The sequence below is a fragment of the Geospiza fortis genome, unplaced genomic scaffold (assembly GCF_000277835.1).
Source record: "Geospiza fortis unplaced genomic scaffold, GeoFor_1.0 scaffold157, whole genome shotgun sequence".
Lineage (NCBI taxonomy): Eukaryota > Metazoa > Chordata > Aves > Passeriformes > Thraupidae > Geospiza > Geospiza fortis.
In genome coordinates, this window is record NW_005054314.1 from 5,474,712 (window position 1) to 5,488,306 (window position 13,595).

General features: G+C 38.3%; 1 protein-coding gene across 1 annotated transcript in view; it reads right to left on the bottom strand.

Annotated features, from left to right (window-relative positions):
• AFF2 (AF4/FMR2 family member 2) overlaps positions 1-4,715 on the bottom strand; it is a 239,960-nt gene extending 235,245 nt beyond the window's left edge. The window contains exon 1 of the mRNA XM_031056018.1: positions 4,600-4,715. The gene's annotated coding sequence lies outside the window, so the exon portion shown is untranslated. The remainder of the gene's footprint in view (positions 1-4,599) is intronic.
• Between the last annotated feature and the right edge of the window lie 8,880 nt (positions 4,716-13,595).

The window sequence follows — 13,595 nt, forward strand, 5'->3', positions numbered from 1 at the left end:
CAGGAATTATGATTCGAAGTCTAAACACTTACATACTTGTTCTGTTTCCTCCCTGCCCAAACACTTTAACTCCTTACGGGATAGAACATGGGAAATAACAGCACCAAAAAAAACCTGACCACCAACCTTCACCTCTGTGGTTCAGCTACACTTCCAGGGAGCATTTAGCTTACTTTCCAGAAAGCACAATTTAAAAAAAAAATAAAGGTACTGACAACATATCATAACTGTAACACTTCAACATCCCAGCACACTAAATGGCTCTTGTCTAGATCCTCACAGAGAAAATGTTTTAACTTGAAAGTAGATCTTTTCAATTATTTTATGTTGGAGGTACCTAATTCTCTCCATGTATTTTCTTTTACATGTCACATGATGATAAATAGAACTTTGCTTTGTATTAACTCTACTTTATGCCTAATATTCATATCCTGGGGATAAGAGACATTGTATAAATGTTAGGTAGTATTATCATTATTATTATTCATAGTCTTTTACAGGGAACATTAATAAAAACATATTTACTGAAAACCATGGAGATTAAATTATTTTAAACATCCTTAGTGTATTTTAAGTACACTAAAGCTCATATCCAATGGTTACTGAAGTCAATGGAAAGATAATTACTCTTTTCAGTGGCCTTTGGACCAGTCTACAAAGCAAAAAACCCCCATTATTAATGGTAATTTGGCTTAAATTTAAATAAAATTAGAGTACACACAGCTAAGATGAGACTCAGGCATCACACCACAATCTGAATGAGCTCAGGAATGTAGTGCACTGTTCCATCTGCATTTAAGACATAAAGCATAACAATAATGTTTTTACTTTATTTCCACAACAAATTCAGAGCTTGTACAAAAAGCACAGTACTCTTGACAAGCCCAGATACCAGCACGAGAAACACAAAATCCAGTCATAATTTCCCCTTGCTCTTTGTTACTTCCAGACTGGGGACAATTTCTACCTTCATGTGCTGGGTAATTGGCTGATTTCCTAAAGAAAACCTCTGTATGTCTTATTTTTCGAACAGCATGCTGAATCACAATTTTGTTGCTATCAAGGAAATGCAGCATTTTGAGTATTCCAAGGCATAAATTATATGCCTGGTTTATGACTCATGGCTAGTAGCATTCCCCCTCATTCTAGGCTTCTGTTAATTTAGGAAATGCCCATCTTTCTGCATTTGCTTCTATTTCTTTCAAAAGCTATCTATAATAGAATCCTACTGGAAGACTAATTTGCTAGCTAGCTATTGCATTATAGTTTTACAAAGAAAAGAACTAATGCACTCAAAGTTATAGGCCCCATTTACATGGGTTTTTTGAAAATTTGTGTGAAACTTGAGGTTTCATAATTCATTCACTTCCTTATGCCTCATAGTTAAACTAACCTCCAGAGATTAGAAGCTGAGATCTTTTTTATGCTAACCTTGAAAAGCATGGAGGGGCTTTACCTGAAAAAGATAAATGATTTAATATTCACCAAAGGCTCCACAATGGAAATGCTGCCCATTAGGTTCTCTTTCTCAAGCTGAACTCTTCTGAGGCAATTCCTTTGAAAAGTAACAAAAATACTCCTACTGTTTTCTTTTAAATCCTCATCTGTGAGTAATTCAAAACATTAAAAGGTATCAACAATTCAGTAGTAAAATTACAGCTTCTCTCAGGAAAGCTCCAACACTGCTTTTTCAAATGTCTGTTGCTGTTACACTGCAGGCCCTTCTCTGATCCCTTCTGCAAAATCCAGCATGAACAGGTTGCACCAGAGTTTGAAGGCAGGACCTGCAACCCACTTGCATTAAAGAGCAACACAACCCTTACTGCCTGACCTTCCCAAAATAATGCTGGATGTCATCATGTTGTCAAAGGTGTTGTTTTCCCACATGAGACACTGGAGCTTCAAAAGGAGACATTTATCTTTTAGCAAGCATGGAAAAATGTATTTTATACACCCACAGAAATAAGTATCTCTTTTCATCTAAGTGCACACATACATAAACTACAAAGAATCAATGTAGAAACACGCATTTGTCCAAAACTATAATGAACACCCACGTTTTATTTGACAGAGGGAAAGAAAGAGGCTGTAACAGCTAGAGCAGAGAGATGATAGATGAAGGCAGATACTCCACACATCTCATGATACACAATGGCAGTAGGATCCATGAGAAAATCTCAGCTCCTTGCTCTTTTAATGCAACTTTTAATATAAATTTCTTAGTGCAGTCTTAAAACAGCTGCCAGTTGTTCAGTTGTTAAAACTTCAGAAACAGCAGTGGTGGTTTGCCCTGCCCTGACCCTACCTGGTCCCTCTTCTGGATACTGTTAAAGCAAATGAGGAAGGAATGATAAACAAGTAAGGACACTAGGTCTGGGAATAAAAGAAAGAAAAAGAGATGTTTCCTTTTTCCTGAAACCTGCTATTCCCAACCTTCTCTTTGTCACAGCAGTGTCCATGTCAGCTCCCACCCTCAGATCTTTCAGAAATGTACCATGAGCTGATGCTCAGCAGCAGAGCCAGCCCAGTGAGGATGTGTGGAGCCTGTGCCCATCACAGGACACAGCACTTTGCTGGGCAGTGTTTTATCTCACTCTGCTCCCACTGAGAGTGACCAGGAGAGACAAGGGCAGCTTCTTGTGTGCACAAGGCCTTAAGTCTCATGAACGCAGAAACATCTGGTCATCTCAAAATAGAGAAGAAATTCAAACTGCACGTGCAGGATATTTGTTCTCACATCAGGGTCTCTTCATTTTATTTTAGAAAAAATGTAAACAAACCTCTGAATTTAATTTTGCACTTACTTAAGAATAAAAATCACTACATATCCACTGAGAGTTAGATTAAGCTTTTAACAGTGCCTAGGAAATTCTACTGTGGCTGAGTCTTAGCAATGCAGAACTTAAAAAGGAAACAGTAGTCTATCTTTCCTAGTGTAAAGTGAAAGCAAGACCTAGCTTTCCTATCTCATTTTGCTTCTATCTGATTTTTCAAATTTAAGACTGATTTAATCAATGAATGTTTAACTACTTTTGCATGCAATTTCCTATCAATTTTTATCTTTCACAACTTATAATGCTTTTTTAGGGTGGTATTGTATTATATTTTGCTTAATCACATGAAGTTTACAAACTTCTCTGCCAAGCAGGTGAAAAGCAACTTAAAAAAAATTGCCCAGAAAGACCATCAGGATAATTTTTGGCTTTTAATCATTCACTTTTTGAAAAGAAACCACATTCTCTGTGTACACTTGGTGCAAATACACACACACTAAATAGATCTAAAATCAGATATTGTCATTCTTATTATACAACAGATAGTGGTGATATATGATTTTAGTTCTTGCCACAAAATTTTACAGTGTTTTGCCTACTGAAATCCAAATTTACCAAGTGTATGTCACAGGTAAGGATCTCAGCCTTGGGTAAAGAGTGAATCTTTATCCCTGAGAGGCATCCCTGCTCAAGCAGAGGGTCACCTGGGGTGCAGTGCAGCTGCACTTCAGGGAGAGATCAAATTGGGCTCATCCTGGTGGTGATATTTACAGGGTAAAGCAGTTGGCTGCTAATCAATACAATAGACAAGATAGATGTCTTCACTTTAGCTCTGATATCTTGCTCTGTACTTTGGTTATCTTCCACTTCAAGGTTTCAAAACCACCTTTTGAAATGTTTGTCAAGACACCTTTACTCTCTTGAACATGAGCCAGGGGCTTTCCAGCTGGCAAATTCATGCCAAGAAAGAAAGACCTACTGCTCTTCAGCCTGCCTGAACCAAAGTACAGCCAGGAGTCGAGTGCATCCACCACACTTTCGTGGTCTATAATTATTAGACACCATGTGATAATAATGGCAGCCTTTTCTCCTCCTTTTTGGGTGATTTTCAAAGAGCCCTCATCCTCCCTTACAGCTGCTAACAATGTAGAATGGAAAGATGAAGTGGTGGCCTTTCAATGGATGTCACTGATTGGGAGGAGAAAGAGATATGGAAATTTACATTCTGATGAATTCTTTAGGGAATGTCTTACTGAAAATCAAAGCAGCAGAAATCATAAAGGGGGATATCCCTTGGTGATAAAAATCTCAGGCAGCAAAGCTCCTTAGAGAGAATAAGACTTGTAACAAAAGTCCCTTTCATATCCTTGTTATGCTCCCCAAAGATTCAGTCTCCCCAAAGACTTCTTTGGATGGTTATGATTGCACAAGAAAGATTATGGACTCATTATTTATAGAGAGGACATTGGTTTTAAAAACTCAGATATATTTTCTTCCTAAAAATGAAAGAAGTTATTGTAAGCTTTGTAGGTACAAACCATTTGTAGAAATACCAGCTGCACATACTTCTACTGCAGGACTTTGCTGTGTGTTAAGAGGAAGAAATCTTGAACTGGACTGTAACCAATACTCCTGATTCTGCCAATGCAACCTGGGCAGCACATTCAGTTTGCTCTGCTGCCCTATGCTGATTTGGATAATCAGTGTATTCAAGAGTAGAAGTACCAAGGCAGATGCAACACTTCATTTCTTAGAGGGGATGAGAAGCTTTATTTGTATTTGTGTAAGACATGCTGAAAATGCAAAATGTAACAATGTAATTTACCTTGTAGGGTTCCCCAAAGAGGTTAAAACCTGAAGCAAAGAGATCTTCATCTTGCTGGACTTCCTGGTTCCTTCTCTCCCATTCCTTCCGTTTAAGTGCACTCCGGTCTTGCTCATAGTGACTGGAGAAAGACAAAAATGACAACACATTATTTTCCCCATCATTTTGTTACATCTTTATTACTATCAGTAATAGCAACAAACCATCAAAAACAATGCAACTCCTGAGGACAATTCTGAAAGAAAGAGCCACTGAATAATTTTCTCAAATTTAAATCTGGAATCATAAACCTACGCAAAATTGGGCAGTAGGGCAGTCAGTACACTTCTAAAATTGAAAGTGATTCAATGAAACAATGAAAATATTGTTTACCAATTCACAGAGCATTATGCAGAAGAATAAAATACATTTTGACATCCTTGTACTAGCAGCCTGTAAACACACATGCACCTGCACACAAATGCACACGTATGCCCACAAAGCACGGGTCTGTGCAGGGAAAGCAGATGTGAAGGCAAAGAAGCACAGCAACAGCTACAAATCCATTACACTGAACATCCATCCCAAGGCTCCAGTTCAGCCTCGTGTGATTTAGACCACCTAATTCTGTCCCGCTTCTTGTTAAAATTTATGTATGGCTTCATTGGAGATGTCAAGGAGGGGTTAAGAAGGCTTTTGTAGAAGCAGGCTGCCGGAAAAGATTTTAGGATAGTTGATGCCAGGATCAGATAATTCTACACACAAACACAGAAAAAGATCTAGCACCTCGGTGTAGCAATGGTGAGTGGCACTTATCTGTGTGTCAGCCTGCTTTGTGCACCTGCCAGACCTAGATGACAGGCTGAGAGACCACATTCACTTCTCCCCTGAATAACACTGAAGTACTTTGGTCTCTTGGCTCTGCAAACTACCTCCTGCTCCTCTGAGGGAAGAGATATAATTAAAACCCTGAAGGAGAGGGAAAAATAGCAAAGGAAAGAGGAAAGGAAAAGATGCATACTTCAACTTGCACTGACAACCTCTCACGTGACAAGCACTAAGGGACACTTCTGTGCTTTCAAGCCGCATTTGATTTGTTATGAGGCTTTTGGCTCTGCTTTGTGTCAGTTAATTAGCTCCCGAATTCCAGATGACAATTTGAATAGCAGATTCGGTGCATGCCCTGATGTTATCTGCAGTAAGCACAATCTCCCTGATAGATCCTGGCCGTGCATGCACACATCCACACACAGCCTGGATGTACAGATGCTTACACACAAACACACATATTCCAGCTGCAACAAAGAACAGTTAATTCTCCTATCTCGGGCGAGAATGAATTAAATCTCCATAGAGCTCCACTGCACTTGGAAGATAACCAAATATCTACAACTTTTGCCTTTTTAGCTCAGCATGATATTGTATTGAAAGCTTCACACCGAGAGATATAATGAGGAATGAACTGCACAGTGATGAGGCTTTAACAGTGTATAAAGTCACTGATTTCTGAGTGAAACCACAATTACTAATTTGAAGCACCAGCTAATTAAAACCACAGCTATGTATTTAGCCTCTTGTTATACCTACTGCAGTTTATAATTATGAGGACCTCTTTATCTACTCAATTAAAGTTCTTATGATTCAGGCAGGTTGTGTTTGAACCTGCAAGCCCTGTGGAGAGCACAGGAAAGCATATGTCTGTTGCCTGATGACTCCATGTAGCCTTACACTTATACACTTGTTTTTATATAGGCAAGGAAAGAAAAGAAGAAAGACATGCCACAATGAGATTTCTAAATAAAAAATATGAATTAATAATTGGTTTAAGCAATTCAAGACCACTCAGACTTGGATTGAATAAGGCTTGATTATGGCTTGTAAACTGAATGCAAAGCCACCTACATAGGCTGAGCTGAATGATTGCCGTCCACATTTTCCTTCTACAAATTAGAAGGCTGAAAATATGCCATGTTTTGTTTTATTTAATTTAAATGTTTGTAACACCTCCTGATGTACTGACATCACTAACACCAAGAGCAAGCTCCAGAACACTGTTATAATCAATGCTGTATTTTTGCAGAAGGTTTGTTGGTACTGTTTGCTGGTCTCCTGAGGGAGACAGAGAGGAAAATTGTTGTAAGTACAGTCACTTTTCTATTCTACACATGATCACATTGCCAATGTAACACTCTAAATCACAAGCAACCTGTTCACTAAAAGGTGAAGGGGGGAATTCCTTTCGAATCCTAAATCAAGATTATCATCCACAAATATGAGAGTAAGTGAATGCAAGCTGTTTCCCAAACTGGTACCCAAATATGAGGCTAAGGCTGATTCCATCTTTCCCCACAGCTTTGCTGCAGTAGGGGGTGGGGTTAACCCAGAAATAATCCAGCCCAGGAGCAGTAGGAACACACTATATTTATCCCTCTCATGGGGGAATCTTTCCAGAGATTTCTCTGGCAGTTTGACCCACAGGCTGTGTGACTCTTCAGCAAGATCAGGTCATGGTGAAGTTATAAGCCCAGTCTCACATATCTAGTCAAAGCAAGATTTTATATCCTGCATAAGCAATGTTTGCTATGGAAGCACTCCCATCCCAGCATTCACTTCAGAAAGAATTATTCATGAAAGTTAGAGCTGCATTTTACAGCTTCCCAATGGCTTCCACGGCCTGGGGTTTCAGGGTGAAATCCTGGGCACGTTCAAATCAAACAATCTGGCCACAGAGATCACAGAGTACAGCACACAACACATCTCACCCCTCATGTGAGGTTACAGCATTTTGTTATCTAAAAGCCAGCTCAGGTCACAAGCATGCAAAGTATTTAGGAAACCAAGTGAGGCATTATGCCATATCCTATCTGAGAAAAAGCAGCAAAGACCCAAAGACTACTAAGATAGGCTTTATGACACATTACAAAACCACAACTTCAAAAACTATGAAAATAGCACTGATGTAACTCAAAGTGGTATAATCACTTTAAAAGACATTAACTTAAGCTAACACAGTGTTTAGAATGTTAACATTAAAAGTTTGAAAATACAGTATTTTCCAACACAACACAGTGAAGTATTTCACTTTTATTGTGTTTATGAAAGATTTCTATTTCAGGTACCCAAGAGGTGAGTACAAAGGCACACCTCAAGCCCTAGACCCCAACGTTTACAGACTACAAAACTGTGAAAATCTGTTACAACACAAACAAAACCTTAAGTAAATTGTTCCCTCTGCTTCAATCCAAATCTCACTCTCATATATTTTCTTGTGAGAACAAAAAAAAAAAAAAAAAAAAATTAAAGCTGCATTTTGATCTTCCTACCGGCAGAGTCACAGGGCAGCTTTAAGTGTACAAAGTATCTATGCAAAAGGAAGTGGTTGTTCATCCTGTCAAGACCATTACTTGGTTTATTTCTCTGCAAATGTACTTTTGCTATGACAGTGCTTGACACAGAGCTGATTGTGGCTACAGGAAGTCAAATGTTGTAAGATCATACACAGATTATGACAACAACTAATTTGGGTTCTGTATAATTCAAAAAGGGATGCTGATTAGATCTTAAGGCTGCAGTGCACTGAGAACCTAATGGGATGCTCTCCAGAAATTCTTACTGCAGACACAATGCAATCTCTGGGACTTATGTTTAATTTTTAGCTTAACTAATGTTCTGTGAAATACAGATATGTGATTAGTGGTGAAGGTGTCAGTGAAAACTACAGTCAGATACTGTGAGGAACATCAGAGTTCAGTCTGTCTCACTTGTATGAGAAGGACTTCATGACTCCTCTAAAGCCAGGAGAGCAGGATATCACAATACAGGCTTTCATAAACATTTTATAAAAGAGATACAGAAGAAAGCAGCTGTAGGCCACAATATTCACTCTATCCAAGAGGGCAGCTCCCTAGACACAACCATTACATGACAATGCAGTTTAAATATGTGAGCTCTATTGTTTTGTTACCACTTATTAGATTAATAATTGAATTTGAATGGGGAAGCCTGTATATAAATCTCAGAAGATCAGGAATGGTGAGCAGTAAGAATAGTACAAGAGCACATGAGACCGCCAACCTACAAATTACCAGTGTGGTGGATATGGCAGAAAGAATAGCAACTACAGTTGTAATGTTGTTTTGGTGTGCTAACATTGGGGCAAAATGCATTTTGAATAACAGCATTGGATATTTACTGCTTTGCAATCAGAGCAGCACAGATCCATTTGCCATTCTTCTCAGCCACAGGCACAGTGTGGGGACAGTGGTGAGCTGCTCCCTGTGACAGGCCAGGTGCTCAGCCTGTGGGAGCCTGCAGGGTGCCAGCAAGGACAGCAGAGCTGCACCCCACTGCAGCCCACGACGGCTGTAGGGACAATCCAGCCCAGTCCCTGGAGAAGAGAGGAGAGGAGGAGGTGGCTGAGGCAGAAGGAGGTTATATCAAGGCAAAAGATAACAGACATACACACAGATTTTGGACTAGAAGCTAAAAATGTGGATCTGGAGATAAGAGATCAAAGTCAGATGAGCGCTGGCTACAAAAGGAGAACTAGAAGGAGAATAAAATTTGGGGCACTGGAAAGTACAGTGCAGTCATCTCTGGTGAAAGTGAGAGGATGTGGTGCAAAAGATGTGGAGGAAAAAGAAAAAACCTTTTAGGACAGACTGCAACAAAGTAAGAGGTTATAGGGAAGAGTTAAAGGGAAGCTGATGAAATGAGACCAACAGCTAAAGGCTGAGCCCTAGCGTTTGGGGTTCGTTTTCAAAGTTGTGCTAACTAAAGCCACAGAAGTCTCCCAAAGCACAGAAGACTAGGAAAGAGCCTGAAAGAGTGGAGAAGGAGCAGAAGAAAGAAGTCAGACCAGACAAGTTTGAAGGAGTAGTCTCTGTGATATTAAGAAAAAGTAGAAGAGAGAAAAATGATCAAACGCCTCATGTTGCAGACAAATCACGAATGAGAACAGAACACAGCTCTGTTGATTCAGTCAAAACAACAAGAGCCCAACAGGGAAAGAATCAATAAAAAAGCAGGAGCAGAGAGGGTTTATAGCAGTGACAGAATACGTTCATGAGAATAAATGAATGACATTCAAAAAAGCCAGCATTTATCCACAGTTTAAGGAAGAAGCAGTTGCTGTTCTCAATAGCATGTCTCAATTCACAAAAATGCACACTACAGCAAATCAAACATTTCCCTATACTAGTTCCACCCCCCCAAAATATCAGATATGCCTAAATGATGAAAGAAGTTCTCAAACTGAAATGTTTGTAATTTGTGGAAGCAAAATATAAACACAAGCTTCTAAACTAAGACACAGTGGATATTAAATGATATGAATTTGAGAACTGAAAGTCCTTTCCCAAGGTTGTTGCTTCATAGTTTTTACTTTGCCCACATGTACTCAGGAAGTTGGAGAAGTAAACTCGGAAACTGGGCTTCCCAATAAACTAACTCATATGCCTGCATGAGGTACAAAACATCCCAAATCAAAACCCAATCAGAGTTTATTTAACTTACAGGAGAAATCCAGCTCAGGTCAATGAGGATTTCCCCCATACTTCAAATACATACTTGATTTTCTACACCTATGCAATTCTTCAATGTGACTTAAAAGCACAAAGCAAGAAAGCATTTCACCTGGCAATCAAACTAGGTGAAAGACTGCTTCTAACAAATACATTACAATTGGAATGCTCCTCTACATAACTCCACTGATTTCATGTGAAAGCAGAGTACCACCACAGCTCTGTGCAAAGGAAGAAGAACTGCCTTCCTTCATCTATGCAGATTCTCCCAGTATAAACAGTGGTATTTTAATGCATTTATTCCAAATGGAAAAAAAAAAAAAGAAAAAAAGAAAAAGAAGCGTCAGGTCTTAAATTTCATAGCAGGTCATAAAATGTATTAAGTAAATGAGAGGAATTTCAAAATCTGATATTTAGGCAGAAATATGGCCAACTTAATGTATCTTCCCTGCTGATCTGAAGCCTTTGTTTCACTAATGATAAACAATATAAGCACTACCACATTTAAAATAGCAAAATTCTTCTTCCTCTGTTTATCACCACTGAGCTTACATCTTTGTCCTAGTAATTTTCCTACTTGACAGAGACAAACCAAGACATAGCAAAAATAGCTTTACAAGTTCTTAGTATCTTTCATATTTAATGTTTACTTTAATGTTGTCTTCCTTTTCATAGCATGAATAGTTACTGAGAATATCTAGCACAGAACATATCTATCAGTGCACTTCAAGATAAATGATTTATTTTAAAATATAGAATATTCTGTCTTTGATGTTCAACAGTTCTGCAGAGAAACACTTGAGATGGTCACTGGTTATCTATCCACATGAGCTAAATCTCTTCACAATTTGCATTAAAAACAATGCCATTCCTGTAGCAGATTTAATAGAGAATACAGAAGATTAAAGCCTCCAAAGAAAATAATGCCCAAGAGACCCGTGGGTGAATTATGGAAATGTAAGCTAAGGGTTTGGCTAGTATTTGTCATATTCCTCATTCTTTTTAGTTATCCCCACATGTACCAAGCACCTGGAAAATGTTATTTTTACCTCAGTTTTCACCTGTTTTTAGTACTATGCAGCCCCAAACCTTTCCTGAACATGAATTTGGAAGGAACAATTCTGGGGGAATGGATGGCAGAGATAAGCTCCTGGATAGTAAGCATATAAAGAATAGATGAGGTTTCAAAGGGGAGCATTTATTGTTTCCTGTATCATAGCACATTGTCTTTCAATATGATTAGTTATCAGTCTGAGTTATCAAAAAGTGGGATGAAATAAAGCGCTTACGCAGTTATGCTTCATTGATGTCAGCTAGGGGAGCATGAAAATCTCCATGAAGTTGGGTAATTGATGTGTAAATCAGAGCTCAATCACTCTGTAATAGAAATGGTCCCACTGAAAGTAGGGTTGTTGAACAGTATTGCAGAGGGGTGGGGAAGAAAAGAGAAACAGAGTCAAGACTTATTTATTAAAAAATATAATAACTGGCAATTTACACAATTTTCTCTTCAAAGGAGAAGTGCTGTCAGAGACATTTAAATGCAAGCTGCAGATCACTATATTTGGGTACCCTTATTCGGCAATAATTAACTGTTTCTGTTTTATTAAAATGCTTGGGGACACTGTTATGGATATTTAAAAAGCAAATTAAATGAACACGTTCATCCTTTGAAAGGCAACACGTGTAAATGACATCAGCAATTGTAATTTGCTTAACAATGTGTGTTCAAGGTATGTTTTGGAGTCCTATTACAGTCTTCCTGTCAGTTCAAATTTGCAGTATGAGAAAAAAAAGCAAAACTGAAAGAAAAGAGGGGGGAAAAGGAGCCTAAAGAGAAAAGTGGTTATAACCACATCTTCAGAAGGACATAAAAGACAAACAGTCATTAGAACATCAGTCACATAAAACAGCTTTCCAACATGTGGTATTTATAAGGGTAAACATCTGATTCATAAAGAAAAGAGCTGGCTAAGATAACATTATGGGGTTATTTTTGTTGTAATTTTTTTCTTTAAATAAATGAATGCACATTAAAGTGTTGATATCAACCTCCCAGAAACACCTGGAACCCAGTATTCTAGTTATGACCTGCAATAAACCACTGATAAACTCTAGCAAACTTACATAAATGTGAAATTAAAGAGCATTTTTGGCATCAAATGAATTACATTCAGGACACTAAAGCTCGATTAGGAAGCTTTATTAGATGGGTAATGTGCTGTGACTCTAAGGGGACTGATCACTGTAAAGGGGTTGAATAGGAAAAGAGGTTCAACCTTAACTCTCAATTTCATTGCCTGAGTTTAACAAAATGTAACCTATTTCTTAATGTTTTTTTGGTTTGGGGTTTTGTTGTTGGGGTTTTTTTGGGTTTTTGTTTTTTCTTTTTAAATTTTGATCTGTCCAGGGATTTGATGTTTCTACAAAACTCACTGAAGGCAATGAAGCCATGAAGGCTTTGTCAAAGCCTGTACTGTGTTTGAGAGACACCTCTCAATGACTTCCTCACTGCCATCATAATTCACATGGCCATCAGCACTCTGTGTATGAATGTACCAAGGGTGAATAGAGTTGTGTTTAGCTGCTGTGCATTATTCTTCATACACATTAACAGTAAATGTGGCATAGTACTGCTACAAAGAGTATATTTTACAGATATTACTCCCAAGACATAACGCTAATTTGAATCAATAAAAACCTTCTGACAGTGCTTGTTACAGTCTGTTTTTCCTTCACCTGAACACCTCAAATTGTGAAACATTCCTTGGAAATGCCCACTTATTTTTGTACACGTACCATTTTCAAAGATTAAAATGCATTTCAAAGTATAGAAACTCAAAATCTTTAACTTGTCACTTGATATGTACAGATTGAATAAGCCACCTAAGCCAAAAACCTTACACCTGAGCCAAAAACCATTTTGGAACTCTAGCTTTGTCTTCATCTTTTCTCATTATTACATTTTTTTTTAATACTGACACTCAAAACTTCCTAGGGACCTGTAGGATGCTTCTTTAAAAGTGGAGTCCACATGTTTGTATTTGCTTGAAAGTTTGGCAGTGATCTGCAAGAGATGGCAGAATAGACAGAAAGAAATCAGGTCTTCTAAAAGAGTCACAAAACAATCCCTGATTAACACAAACTTTGGGTACAGATGAATCAGCAGAATCAACTGCTTGGGTATTTTATTGCAGAAATGCTTCTGTGTGCTCCTACAGCTCTTAATAAACGCATTCATTTACTAACAGGCACCTCTGCTTCCTTGAGCATTTTCACATGCTGTGCAGCTCTTTAACCACATGTTCTTAAACTTAACATGTGCTGAAGAATACTACCACAGGAAAACTGAGAATTCAGTAGGATTTCATTCATCACTTTTAGACTGAGGGAGAAGTTCACTCAGGTCTCTGTGTGCAGTGCACACATACAGGCTGATTCAGACTCCAGTGCACAAAAAATAGTACTGCAAGCCTAACAGAATTTAATTGTTTG